The sequence below is a fragment of the Misgurnus anguillicaudatus genome, chromosome 22 (assembly GCF_027580225.2).
Source record: "Misgurnus anguillicaudatus chromosome 22, ASM2758022v2, whole genome shotgun sequence".
NCBI lineage: Eukaryota > Metazoa > Chordata > Actinopteri > Cypriniformes > Cobitidae > Misgurnus > Misgurnus anguillicaudatus.
Window position 1 is genome coordinate 360,696 of NC_073358.2, and position 13,917 is coordinate 374,612.

Consider the following 13,917-nt stretch of genomic DNA (forward strand, 5'->3'; position numbering starts at 1 on the left):
ATTAGTTTATTCTGTTGAACCAGGACATTCTGTACATTTTGTTTAATGAAAAGATTCTCTCATTATGATTGTGAAACATGATAACATCAGCAGAATTACTGTCTGCAGTGAAAACATACACGTTTACCTGCTCTCGCTTTCTATTTCTAACTTTCAATTATTGGCATAATTGTGTTAAGTCACAATATTGTGAATGCATTATATATAAGACAAGCAATGACAGTTAGTGACCTTTGTATTTGCTCGCTCGCTCGCTTTCTCAGGACAGGTCTTCAACCAAAACCAGTGACCTTCCCAGCAGACACCTTTGATCTGAGTGATGGGGCTGTTGGACACAACCTGCTCCTACACATTCACAGTCTGATCCCCGACCAGCCGGAGAGATTCATTAACCCTGTAGCCTCCCGACTCGTCCCTACTGCTTAAAGACTGATTTATGAGCGTGCCGCCCCACGCATCTTCCGATCAGCCAAACATGCATGTGTGACTCAAGATGAATGATATCATGGGTTTCTGAAAAATGTTCGAAGACCAGATCTGTTTTTCAAAGGCCTTGAAGGTTTAAGTGGAAAGGGTTACCATCATTAATTACATCATCTGCTTTTGTACACTTTAATAATCCCACAAAACAAATCCATATCTTGCCGCGTGTGTGTGTGTGTGTGCGTGTGTGTTTGTGTGTTACATTAGAAACAGATTGATATATTGACTAATCTGAGCTGGTATTTGTCCAATATGGGAATGAACACTTCACACAATCAAAGTCACTAAAATATTCAAAAACCAAATTATTGTGCAATGTGAATAAAGTCAGTGTGGAAACAATATGCACATTTCAATGTATTTGAATGCCAATCCCTTAATTATTCGTATAAGTCTATACATGTTATATTATTATAAACATATGTGCCAAACAATGACAGATATTGCATCTTCCAGTGGAAGAAGAAAATAAAGAGTTACAGGCCACAGATTTACAGACAGATCTATAGGGAAGCTGAAGTAATGATGAACTGTGGCTCTACTCCACGCAGAATCCACAAAATAAATGACTGTCGCTGCCCCGAATGAGCAGGAGGAACAAAAAGAACAAGAGCATTCCAGAGGAGAGAAAAACGAGAGGGGGATTACTTCATTAAGATGGACTCGTGACGGATGAGCGGTTCAAAAAGGACGAAGCCAAGAGTAAAGCGTAGCGGGCGCAGGAGTCGAACACAGCTGCCGCTCCGAGTCGAACGGTCATCGAAACATCGTTCCACCGGCCGCACCCTACAAGAACAAGACAACACATCCATCGCAAATGCGTTCGGCTATTTCTGCATTTCACACCGTAACAAGCCGTGATGACATCGAAGCCAAAAAATGGGTCACAAATAGGGAAAAGCCTCCATCAGACAGCACATTTTCTGGTTCTTGTAAAAGTGTCTGGGGTATCAACAGAGACATGCATCAGGCCGCTGACGTACAGCATCTGTGTGGAGCTCTAGATTTGCAGTCTGGAGTCTTTCAGCACCCGGTCTGGACCCGAAGACGCGTCAAAGCCAGGCCAAAACAGACGCTAGAGGGTCTGAAGGTAAATCAAACAGGTACAGAGCCACTGTAAGCACTGCTCAATGCTTTAATACACAACACCACCTCAGTTATCATTCCTGATATAGGGAAGAAAGTGAGAAGCATTATTTCAATCCTGGATGCTCTCAGCAGGTCAAATGATTTATTAGGCAGGCCCGGGAGACAGACGAACAGCCACGGCATGGTTAAAATCACAGGTCCAGAGATAACCGAGGGTAAAACCGTGGCATTGATGTAAAATGCACTCGTATCAGATTGTACTGCATGTCAGAACGCCTCCATCAGTCCTTGTCAAGGGAGGGCTGGATGGTCCGGCGGGGGTTTCGCAGGCTAATCTGAAAGCAGGACTGCCAAATAACTTCCAGCTGTCTAATCATTAGGACCGATAAGGCACCCGATTCCCTCCATCTACAGTATTACAGCATCGGCTGTGGGAAAAGGTACGAGAGTCCCTCTGCCGTCACCTGCATTCCTCCTCCAGATGGAAAATATTCTCCAGTCTCGTGGCGAGGGCCTGCATCTGTCTTCCTCGTTATTTGTCGTTGACGGCATCGTTCTCTGTCACTCGTCTTTGCGTTTTTCTAAACTTTTTGGTCCAGCTAAAAATATTTACAGAAACTGACTGGAATCCCTTTAGATTTGATTGCAATCAACTGTTGCACTATACAATGAAATTCTTCACACAGACATGCAAACATACAGCAAATACAGTAGATATAAACATGATGAGAAACAGCATATAGTGTACATATGCATACATATAAAGTATGTTACTATCTGCTGCCTATCCTGTACTGTGCAGCAGCCAAATCAGACCGCGATAGAAAGCATCCTCAACCGCTCCATCGCACACGTATAGATGTTGTTGAGGATTTGTCCTCGCATGACACATTTCTTTAGCCTTTTTAAGGTGTGCAGACGCTGATGTGACTTTTTTGCTCTGTAATACTGCCAGACCAGGTAAAATCCTCAGTGATATAAACACCTAGAAATTTGAAACTGCTGCTTCTTTGTGCTGAGTGCTGTGCCTTCCTCCTCCTCAGATCAATAATCATTTCTTTAGTTTTCTTGACCTTTAGGGAGAAATTGTTATTCTGACACCACATCAGCCACTTCTCTCCTATATGCCGATTCATCACGTCCCATTATCAGTCCAAAGACAGCAAATGTAATGGAGCTTCTGTTGTTCTGGGAGGCTACACAGTTGTGGATGAAGAATGTGTATAGGGCTCAGTACGCAGCCCTGCGGTGTTCCTGTGTGTTTATGATTATGGTATTGGCACACCAAGGGTGCAAAGCTTGTTGGTGCACATTTTGGAAAATGTATTGCACTTTCTGCCTCACGGTGACACCCCTATTAAACGCTAAACTTAGCTGCGCCCCAATACGCTTACTCATACTATGCCCTACTTTTAAGTGCAGAACGAAAGAGTATGCACACATTCTGAATACAACTCATCTTTACATTTAAGCTTTCTTCATTTATTACTTGTCATGTAATTTTTACTCCGTAGTTTGATTAATTGTTTTAGTGATGCATCATTTATTTAATTTGTTAATTCTGTGTAGCACAACTATACCCTTTCACGGTGAGTTGTGTGTGATAACAGACGTTTGAGTGTCCATGGATCTACACTTCGAATGTTTACTCTACACAGTAGACCATCTAGGAACTTTATTGATACTCATTTGAACATACTATGATTTGGGACATAATTCTAATTTCAAATACTAGTTAGGATGAATAGTATGTAGATGGGACCTAGGGCGTGACAACTTTTAACATTACCCAGAATGCTTTGTGTTCTTTTTGGCCCTTGGTTAATTAACAATGACCACAGGTCTCATTTATAAAACTAAAAAGTTATAAGGAACTAAAAAGGATCCTTCCTAAAATTCTACGTACACACAAAAGCCAAAAATGGCATATGCCAAAAAATATTAAGACTTCTAAAACAAAGTAATGTTCCCTTTATAACTCACAGATCATCTGCTACTGTGCGTACATGAAGATCCCACCCTGCAAGCCCATTCTACTGTCAAATTAGTTTTTTATAGATCACAACCTTTGCGTGGGAACTGGCATACGCACGTTTCCAGCCCCGTTTTGTGCATACACATGCTTTATAAATAAAGTCTGGCAAAAAAAAATAAAATAACATTTCACGGGGAATTAGATTTTCATGCATCTTTTAAAATTAAAAGTCATTGTAATGTGAAGACTTTACTGCAATTTTCAAAAAAAGCCTCTGCACTCTTAGAAAGGATGTGTTGATTTTTTTACACATCTTTGTACGTTAAGCTGTTAACACATTATGTGTCATTTTGTATTGATTTTGTGTTAAAGTAACACAAAATGTGTTGTTTCGATAATAACACAGAGATGGGTGGATTCTGGGACAACGCATTTAGTGTGTTGTCCCAGAATCAACACTAACGTGTTGTTTTTAACACATTCGTTCTATGAGTGTGCCTCAACGCAATCAGAACAAAATGGGGAAAAAATTCAAGAAAGTAAATTTATGTACATTATATATTTACATATATGTGTATGAAGAGCTCAGATGCAAAAGCCACTAAACGCCACCTCTGTCAAAAACGAGATACTGATATTATCCGAATGTTCTCGGCACGTATTATGTGTTATCAAATACTTTTGCTTCAAATGTGCTTGATCCAGGCCACGTGCCATTCAGAAATACTGCGTTGTTGTCAGAATCCTCGAAACGCCACGTTGATTTGTTGACAGAATCAGCTTGTCCTGTAAGTGCACGAAAGATAAATTAGATGACGAAGTGCAAAACGACCGTGGATCATATTGAAATTTTTCTCCCCTGTGAGTACTTGGATCTGAATACAACCAGTACATGGACCACAGCACCATCTATTGTGTGCTTCAGTTTCTTCATTTTTACACTTTGACTTTCATTATTATTATTTATGCATTTGGCAGACACTTTTATCCAAAGCCACTTGCAGTACACATTACATGCTATACATTTTTATCAGTACTTGAGTTCCCTGGGTTCAAACCCATGACCTTTTGCGTTCCAAACACAATGCTATACCACTGAGCTATTATTTGCAATGCTTCTATTTGCATCATTATTGATTTTGCAATAGTTTACTGTGTATTGTCCAAACAAGTGGATTTTTATTTTGAAGTTTTTGCCAAAAATGCTTGCATGCACTAAGAGGGTTTTGCAGCGACAGTCAAATGTGTTAAATACCAATGAAATGAACTTCTTCCACCCTGAAGCTATTTTGGGGATTTTCGCCTGGACTTGGCCTACCCAATTTCAAAAGCTTCCCATACCCACATGCAGAGGTTTACATACAAATGTTTGGTATCATTTTACAGGAAACCCTTTGAAATTACATAAAACACTGTTGAAAGTGCTAAACATGGTTGTATGTGTTGTCAGTCCTCTAATAAACACAAAAATAAATAGGCGCTTTTTGATGGGTTTTTTCTAAAGTTTTTATTTAAAAGTGTATAACTCTAGCCCTGGGTGCCTCAGCTCCCTGCAGACAGTTTTGTTTTGCCAGCTTACAGAGGAAAAAGGATTTTTTTCTCTATCATAATCTATACAAAAGTTATTTTACTCCAACTGAAGGGAGGAATAATACCCTTTTTGTATTTAATTTCCACCTAAAAATATTTGAAGTGCTCTCATAACCACATACAGTGGAATAAATGCAATTGCTTTATATCATTTTAAAGAAAACACTTTGAAGTTACATAAAAAGCTGCTGTTTGTGAAAAATATTGTTATTTATGTTGTTTTTCATACGATGAAACACCAAATTTTCTTTTTTTATGTTGTGAATACTGTCTCTGATAGTGTATAACTCTGGTTCTGGGTGCTCTAGCAGACTGCAGACAGTTCTGGCTGTTAGCAGACAGTAAACACCCAAAAAAAAGAATAATCTATTTAGCATGTCGAATTCAAAAGTTATTCTTATTTTACTAAAGTGTGCGAAAATACATTTTTCATATAAATATAAAATTTTTGTTTTGCACCTATAATAAATAGCAAGGGATTAATTATGCACACAACCAAAGAAAATGCTGTGAATGGACTCGTTTTTTAGAGTAGGACCTAAGAGAAAAGATGGTGTATCATTTGTGGCTATATGTGCTATCTGAGGCAGTTCATGCTCAAGTTTCACTTACGTTTACAAAAGACGATTTTTTACCTTATTATTAATTCAACTATTGTTGGATATGTGTTAATAATAGAACAAAAATAACACTGTAGCCTTATTCCTGAGAATGAGAGCTTTCATTTGATATAAGACTTGCCCATGTTTGTCATATTTTAAAAATATGAAATATGTGAATATTAAATCATATACAAAATTATGGGGGGGGTGATAGTGTAAATTAAGTGTAAATAACTTTCTTACAGTAAAAGATTTCTCAAAGTGATGCATATCTGCAGAAAGTAGAGACTCTAAGCTTTCAAACAGTATATCATATGTGTTACTGGGGTCCATGACAGACCATTAACAATTAAAAGAATATTTTATATTAAGTCAAAATGAGAAATTTTGGACCCGGGACAGGGTCCTAGGGTTGAAGAGGTTAAGCAACATTTGTGAAAAGATGACATTTAAATGAGTGACTAATAACCTTTACATGGCCATTAAAGTCATATTACTGAACCTAATCATAAGAGCCTCATAAAAATGCTCATTTAAAAGAAAATATGTCAGATGCACTTAGAGGGTTTTGCATCTGAACTCTTCATATATATATATATATTTATTGAAATGTATAATATGAGGCCATTGGGTCATGTCTGATCACATTGCAGTCATTCACAAAATCAATGTCATCACCCCACACACCCTGTAGACCGGCGGGTTCAGGCTCATGTTAACTAACAGGATCTGACGTTTCACTGAGAATCTGTTGCTGAGCATTTACACGAGGTTTCATTGAGTTCTCTTAATTAAGTAAAACGTTACCGCAAAACAAAAGGCAAAGGTTTCAGTCCAAAATGAAAGATTCAGGGTGCTAAACAAGACTTTCTGCTCACAGCAGTCTGGAATCAATACAGGCCTCTTTGAGACTGAGCGATCGATCTTCCTAAATGTAGTGAGTCTTGAAGCATCTTCTTCTGGTGAAGATAACAGTCTCTGGGCTCAAAACACAAGCGCTGCGGTCTAAACACAACGGGAAAGACAGCAAGGAAGCTCAGAAGAGGCCAACGTGTGACTTGATGATATCAATAAAAGCGTCTCTCTCTATAGACTGGAGTCGTGTCTCTTCGCAGCAGAGAGCTCAACACTCGATATCTCACCGGTGGTCTTTGCCCTCTCCATCCATAAAGCTTAATGTCTTTGTGATGTCAGTTTGTGCCCTCTGGACTGCAGACGCTGTACGCTGGCATGAACACCAAAAGAATATAAAGAAAACCTGTGAACACTTCATTTGTGAATGACACTCGCTGCACTCATCTGTATTTTATATGATGGAGTTATTCTGTCAGTTTATTTGTTAAATATCTGTTTGTTAGTTTGTCTTTCATTTATTTTGAGAGACAAGCCTGTTAAGGTGCTGACAGATGTTGTCTAATGAATGAAACATTAACACATTCACATAACAAATTGATGATTAAGTGATGGTAAAATTCAGAGGTTTCTGTATACAGTGTTTTTATGTAGTGGTTTGAAGTCATTTCATTAAATAATATTTCCACATTATTACATTTCAAGACCAAAAATAATTTTATACATTTTACCTAAACATTTGACACACACACACACACACACACACACTTCTTAACAACACTATAAATACAACGGCCCATTTACAAACCTACAGATAACAGTGTATTTTCATATTAGAGTCATTATTATTTTTAGTTTGTTCTTTACTGTCTATTTTTGGTAACAATGCTTTGCAACAATACAATTAAACCTGAATTTTATTCCTGAAATTTTATTTCAAACAAACTGGGCAACCAAGTGTTAACCAATGCAATTCACAAAGACAGACACATTAACATCATCAATTCAGAGAAGTTAAATTCATTAATCTGTAGTTTTCTTTATGTTGTGCTTCAGCACTGCGTATGAAAACGTATGAAGTACGTCATAAAACACGAAAACTAAATATGTGAAAAAATGTCAATGTAAACAAGTAATATATCTTTCACATTTGTTCTGGCCAAATAAAAATGTTAATGTTTCAAAACAAATCACTTTACTGACCTATAGATGGCACTTTACAATAAGGTTGTATTAGATAACATGAAGTAAAAATTAGCAATACTTCTACAGCATTTATTCATCTTAATTTCTGCGTTTACTACATTTATAAAATCAAGCATCATAACTATTATGTAAGGAATAATTGACGACGGCTGTTGAATTATTATAAAATAACGCGCACCCAAGGTGGTAATGTGGCACAACGCGAAGTAGTATGCATTATTTTCAATTATACCACGGGTCTGTTGAATACTGTATTCTGATTGGCTGAGAAATGTTCTATGGGTGTTGATTATTTTTCTGTAAACCGCACACCTAACTTTTCAAATGTCTTAAAAATAGGCACAAGAGCAATGTTTGTGGTAACCGTGGTATAAGAGGAATAATTGACTCCGGTCCTTTGAATTATTTGAAAATAATGCACACCTGCGGTGTAACGGTTACCACCTTGGTGTGCATTATTTTCTTATAATTCAATGGCCCGTCGTCAATTATTCCTTACATAATTTAAAGGAGCGGGGTCAATTATTATATACCATGGTTACCACATTGCTCTGGTGGTTATTTTAAGACATTTGACAGGTCAGATGGGCGTTTAGTGAAAAATAATCAATACCCATGGATATGAATGCACCATGAACTAACATGAATAACTGGTGTTGACATTACCTAACATTAGCAATAATTAATACATTGAAAAACTATATTATGTTTGTTTAGTTTACTAGTACAACCTTATTGTAAAGTTTTCCCTTTTACCCATTTAGCAGAAAAAGGTTAGTACTTAAAGGTTCTCTAAGCGAATTCACGCGTTTTAGACCATAAAAATTTTTTTGTTACATACAGCAAACATCTCCTCACTATCTGCTTGCTTCCTGTCTGCTGATCAAACTGTAAAAAAACGCGATCTCTGTAGACAGCCCAGCCTCCACAAACTGCAATAAAAACAAACTGGCCAAACCTACACCAGAAACCATAACAAAGTGTTCTAACCAATAAACGCCAAGAAGGATTTGGGGGTTGGGTTTGGGCACGTTCAAGGAAGCATGGAAGGGAGGGGGAGGAGTTAACTACGCTCAGTTTGTTTGAAAACACATTTCAAAAATCAACACACAGATTCGCTTAGAGAACCTTTAATGATGTTTTAGCATGAGCTCTGTCACTTGTTTAAATGATAATCCTCAGATGATCATTCTTTAAAGGAGTCATATTATGCTTTTACAACTTCAGTTAGTGTAACGTTGATGTTTGAATATAAAATACAAAACTCAAAGATTCAAATTTGCTAGATGAGGTTAATGACCTAAATCTCCTAATGATGGCCACCATTGTATCTACAAAGTCATCATCATACTCTGAATAGAGTCATCATCAGGAGATAACATAACTGATCTGAGGACATATATTGACACTACACCAGAGAGATGTGCTGTTTTCTTTGCTCCAAAAGGTGGAAATACCACAAGATAAAAACACAACAACTCACTTTATCTGATATTTGTTTTGCTCAAAGCAACCATCATTATGAAAAAAAATCATGGTTTCCAGGTAAAAAGGTCAATATTTTCAGATCTGTCAGGTGTTGAGTTTGACACGCATTAAACTGAAGGCAAAACTGGATGAAACCACCTCTGGTAAATCTGTGTGAATGTCGTTCTGTGTGTTGGACTGATATCACTGTTTACATGTAAGAAGTTAAAGCTACAGCACATGCTTTTGGGTAAATCAAGTATGGTAAAGGGTGTGACATTTCTGTCCCCCCCTGAGCAAACGACCAATCACAGCAGACTGGACCTGCTTGACCAATCAGAGCATTTCAGAAGGAGTGGATTCACATTCATCTTTTTGACTAGGGTTGGCTCTTTGTCTGCGCTGAAGCTGGAGCGAATGCTCGGCCAGACCTCAGAATCGACTCGCATTTACACTAAAAGACACCTGAATGCACTACGTCAGCAGTCACCCGAAATATTATTATACTGATGCTGCGCGTTATATTGTATTACTTTGCGTTATGTCATGTTGGTATGTGTTATATAAATTTGCAACTCACTTGGTACTTGAGGAAATGTATTGCTTTGTATTCAAAACATAATAAATACTTTGAACATTCATAAAGAATCTGTGTACTTATGTGCTGCATATTCTGTTCTGAACTTTGCTTCTGTAAAACATCTTTGTAATATCAACATAATATTCATGGTAGTTGGTTTGGCAATTTGTTTTTTAAACATATTTATAAATTTTAAGTTCAGCTAGAACATTTATTCTATGTCATGTTTACTTGCAGTCACTTTAAAAGGTTTGACATGTTTAAAAAGGTTTTACTTGTTACAAAATATGTGTAAAGATTTCTTATTAATATTGTCTCAAATGCATTACTGTATTTACTTTTAAAAGTATTTACTGTATTTAAATTACTGTATTAATTTTGTAACAGTCCCACTTTGAGGAAATTCTATGTGTTTTTTATATGCTTTAAGACAATTAATGAGCAAATTTATCATTCAACATCATTGCGGAATATTTTCTCCATAAAATTAGAGACAGTCCATCATCTTTGTTTCCCAGGCATGTAATTGGCCAAGGACAAAAAAAGAAGGAACTATGAGGCTTATAAACACATGCAAATTACTTGACTCTTGACTAATTATTACTGAAGCAATTAGTTTCATGTATGTGTGATTTTTCTGCTTTCCCACAAAAAAAATAGTATTTTCTGACTGCATGAACCATTCAGTCTGTCAAGCATTAACCAATTTGTATTAACAGTATTTCATGCAATATTTAGCAGTTTTAACATGTTTACATGTATATATTTACAGTGAGAACGGTGAAGAACACCGAAAAGGTGGATGACATCAAAGTAGCACGAGAGTGATTGGAAGGCAGACTTCCTTATGATTTCTTGAATCATTCTCGTGGTACTTGTCACCTGCCTGTCAGTGTTCTTCACCATTCTCACTATAAATATGTAAAATGTAAACAACAAAACGGCAAAGATACATGCTGAGATACATGTTGATGACGACGAAGTGCGCGTCTACAAACAAAACGTGCATACCCCCCCACCATCACAAAAATAAAATTCATTGGAGTTACGTGATTTAGACAATTCAATGACAATTCGTGATTTTCTACGCCAAGGTCAGAAAATACGGAAAGCCGTATTTATATGAAAAATCACATCCCTGGTTTCCATTGTCACAAACATGTAACCAATCACATAATCACAGTTGAATGCATGGAACAGAAGTTATAGATATTATGTATGAATGTCTCATAGACTTTGTAATGAAACGATCATAGCACTGCTGCTTCAGCTCTGCTTCAATGCTGCATATATGTGCAGGGTCAAAGCTGTAATCTGATAACATCAGCACTTAAAGATTATACTGCTGCAAATGCTCAGATTACGTATGCATTGTGTAAAACCAAACTTAGCAGTTATGTGTCTAAAACATAAATGTAAAAAATGTACATTTATCTCTATGGAACAAGGTGCTGCAGAAGAGAAGAGTGGATGTGGGGACTATTTCACATATTTATATCTATGAATTCTTGACTACAGGGAAACTTTTTCAGTCCATGTGTGTTACTTTTGTGCATTCTTTACATTGTAATGTATTTAAGCATAAATTTCAGATATGTGAACGGGAAAATCATTTTGAAGTAAATTCAACTGTAGGAATATTTAGAGAGACTATATAGACGAACCTCCATACAGCCGGTGTGTGCTGAAGTTCTGGTGAAGACAGATGAGACTGTGACAGCACGAGGAGATCGTGTACGTCTGCGGCGAGGGATCCCAGGCTCGGGAAGATAAAAACCTTCGGCTAGAATGTAAACACTGTGTGAAGTGCTCCGGCACACACATACACACGGGTCGAGGTTAAGCAGTGTCTCTTTAAGAGCTGCTTTCTCTCTTAACCCCCGGAGGGCAGAACGTCACTGTAATGTAAAGATATATTCACCAGGCTGTAATATCAATGAGAGAGAGAGAGAGAAACACATCACTGATGGGATTTCACTCCTGTGAAAATTAACTTATGCTCTCATTTTGCAATATTATAGACTTTTGTGAAGCAACATCAAAGAGTGAACTACTCATGCACCATTTAAAAGAAGATGTCTGTCTCTCTGACTTTTCACACAAACACCTTCTATTCTGCAAATCTGACTGAATCCAGATCATCTACACAGTTTACAGAGACACTTCAGTATCTTGATAAGCACTTTTGCATGCATGATTTCCATGCATGCACGCATACGCACACACGCAGACATGCATACATAAACACATACACACATGCATAAACACACACACACCTGTGCTTAGCTTTTCTTCAGAATCGTTCACCCAAAAATAAGAATTCTCTCATATTAATTCCAGAAGTATATGACTTCATTTCTCCTGTTGACTTTATATTAAAATTCCATCTGGTTATCTTATTATAAGGAGGTCTACTACATAGTGAAGCTCCAAAAAGCACATACATTTATCATTACAGTAAACCAAATGACTCAAAATAATGAATGTTGGAAATATTGAAGTCAGATGGCACACTGTGATAGGGGAATGAAACTTTGGTCACACGAATAACCATTAAACAGCCAGGTGACGTTTAGACTTCAGACGATCGCCCACCGATCACATTTATCTATGAAAGCGGCAGTGCAGCACAAGACTAAAATAGTGCTGGACAGATTGAGAGGACTCAACAAATGAACTCTTAGGGTCAAGATAAGCCTGACAGAACGCACATGTTGTTATTTTTACCCGAGGATCTACTTGCTGTCCGTGCAGCTTGATAAAGATGACGGTTCGAGAGCGGCCGGTGGTCATTCAGGCTCTCGTACGTTCATCAGAGCACAAAGCGCTCATGAAGAAGCTTTACCCTGAAGATCTCTGTATGACCAGAAGAGATGAGATTATTCACCACTTCAGCGCTCTGATACGCTGCCATCCTCACAAGAGGTCCCATACGTGTTGACTAACTGGATGTTCTGATGATCTCCATTGGCCATCATCTTGCTACAGAGATTTCTCTGAAGTGTTATGAGATGAAGATCTTCATCCTGTTGAATAGATGATGTTTTTTATTCAGAAGGGTTGGCACATAATTTGCCACTGTGACAGTAATGGGGCTTACACACCAAACGCAAATTCACCGATTCGCGCAAGTAGATTGCATGCTAGTCAACGCAAAGACGCAAACAGACACAAATAGACTTGAACCTGCATGGGGCAACACAAATGCCATGAATTGGGGCGGCGCAATTGACATGAAAACATGCAGTATTCGCCTCTTCGTGCAAGTTAAAAATATGACACAAAGTTAAATCCTGCAAGTAATTTAGAGCGAGGAAGGTGTTGCTTCACGTTGGGTGTGTACGGCAGAAGGGAATTTGGAACTTTTCATTAAATTGAACTCGATAAAGAATGTGCGCTGTAAACAAATGTGCTTGAAGAAATATACCCTACCAATGGCAACAAAGCGTCACCTTATCTAACAATAACTATCGCTACGTCTCTACAATACATGAAAGTTCATTACGTTGCTGATCCACATACACAGACTAAACTAACATAAAGAGTTTTCAAACATGTGTATGGATCAGACACCTGTTCCTTCATCAATCTCAGCATGAGATAAGCTTGAGCTGTTTACACATCACAGATAAGACCAGGATCAAGAAGAAACCGCATCGCTTCTCAAATCCACTGAACAGGCGGCACTTTTAACAGGAATTTTCTTTACATTTTTCTAAACTAATGTTCTTATTTCTATCCATCTTTCCGTGTCTGTGTGTGTGTTTTCCTTAAGTGTCATTCATTTACATTCCACATTCACACTATTAGGGTCTCAGGTCTGTTTCAACCACTCATCAGCGAGTGCATGAAGACGCCTGATTTCTGCATTATTACCAGAACAGAAAAAAATCAATGTGTGTGATATTGGATTATTGTTAACATAATACAGTACATACAAACACTTTCAGCTCTTAGCTTTGAGTCATGAAATCGTAACTTCAGTGTTGAACTAACAGATTAACAAGATGTTTCTTTAGTTACTTTTAGTTATTAACTTTTCAGTATTTAACAGAGAGCTTGTTTCATAGTTT

At 37.6% G+C, this 13,917-nt stretch overlaps 1 long non-coding RNA gene across 1 annotated transcript in view; it reads right to left on the reverse strand.

Annotated features, from left to right (window-relative positions):
* Positions 1-11,763, reverse strand: part of LOC129440754 (uncharacterized) — a 63,490-nt gene extending 51,727 nt beyond the window's left edge. The window contains exons 1-2 of the long non-coding RNA XR_012365564.1: positions 11,509-11,763; positions 4,227-4,333 (exon numbers count right to left, since the gene is read on the reverse strand). This is a non-coding gene — a long non-coding RNA (uncharacterized lncRNA). The remainder of the gene's footprint in view (positions 1-4,226; positions 4,334-11,508) is intronic.
* Positions 11,764-13,917: the final 2,154 nt, after the last annotated feature.